Source organism: Nicotiana sylvestris, chromosome 11 (assembly GCF_000393655.2).
Source record: "Nicotiana sylvestris chromosome 11, ASM39365v2, whole genome shotgun sequence".
Taxonomy (NCBI): Eukaryota; Viridiplantae; Streptophyta; class Magnoliopsida; order Solanales; family Solanaceae; genus Nicotiana; species Nicotiana sylvestris.
In genome coordinates, this window is record NC_091067.1 from 9,399,017 (window position 1) to 9,400,116 (window position 1,100).

Below are 1,100 nucleotides of genomic sequence, written 5' to 3' on the forward strand. Positions count from 1 at the left end.
GTAAGGGATCAAATATATGCCACCAACACTCCAGCGGTATAGAAAAAATACATCATCACAGCTAATTCTGTTTTCCATTAATTTGAACTTCATTCCCTTGAGTTTTAAATATGATCATTCCTTAAATGTGGTAGAAGAAATAATACGCTTAGGGACTTAGGGTAAAGGAAAAGGTATTATAGAATAAGGGTAAAAAAATTGTCTTTTTAGTATATCTTATCGGTTTATCGATAAACCGATAACCGAAGAGGACAAAATCGAAATCAAAATCGATAACTCGATAAGGAAAATTTCGAAATCGAAACCGATTCGAATGCACACCCCTATTAACAATCTTATTTTATCTTTTACCTATCTTTTTATATAATAATTCTACATCATACCTTACTTTTTAATTATATTGTAAGTTTATTCTTCATATTATTGTTGCATGACATTATGAAAGGACGACAAATAATACAATCTATCCAAATATTGTATACATCAAAATGATACAGTACAATACAATACAATACATTACAATATAATACTATACGATACATTACAACTATCCAAACAAACCGTAAGTTCATCCCTGCGAGGACATCCGATAAAATTGGAATGATATAGAGAAGATTAACATGCCCTCAGTTCAAGGATGACACACACAAATTGTTAAATGGTCCAATTTTTTTTGACATCTCGACCGGGTTTTCTCCGTTGCCTTGAGTTTCTTTTTACTCGTCTAAAAGCTTAAGGTATGTCTTTTTTCTCTTTGCTTCATTTTTTGACATTGTTCACTTTGTTTATGTACATGTTCAAAGTAAAATTATCGTGAAAGTAGCGTTTGACCAAAAATATAGATCATGGTTCAACTAATTAAATTTGTACAAATGAGGGTTAATCTTGGTTAATAATAATATCCTAAAACGAAATTCCCGGTATTGTGATAAATAGCGCGTAGATCTATCCCAAAAGCTATGATGGTACACAACAATTGTTTACTGTGAAAATGGTAATAACAATTAAATTTGTTGATGGACTATAAAAATATGTGATATATTTTTATGCTAGTTTGTTAAGCAGTTGATGCTAGGTATGCGAGACTTAGAGACGAATAA

The 1,100-nt window shown here is 30.7% G+C and overlaps 1 non-coding gene across 1 annotated transcript; it reads left to right on the forward strand.

Annotated features, from left to right (window-relative positions):
* The first annotated feature begins 566 nt into the window (after nucleotides 1-566).
* On the forward strand, nucleotides 567-673 carry LOC138882399 (U6 spliceosomal RNA). The gene has a single exon (XR_011404006.1). It is a non-coding gene; the product is annotated as a U6 spliceosomal RNA (small nuclear RNA).
* The last annotated feature ends 427 nt before the right edge of the window (nucleotides 674-1,100 follow it).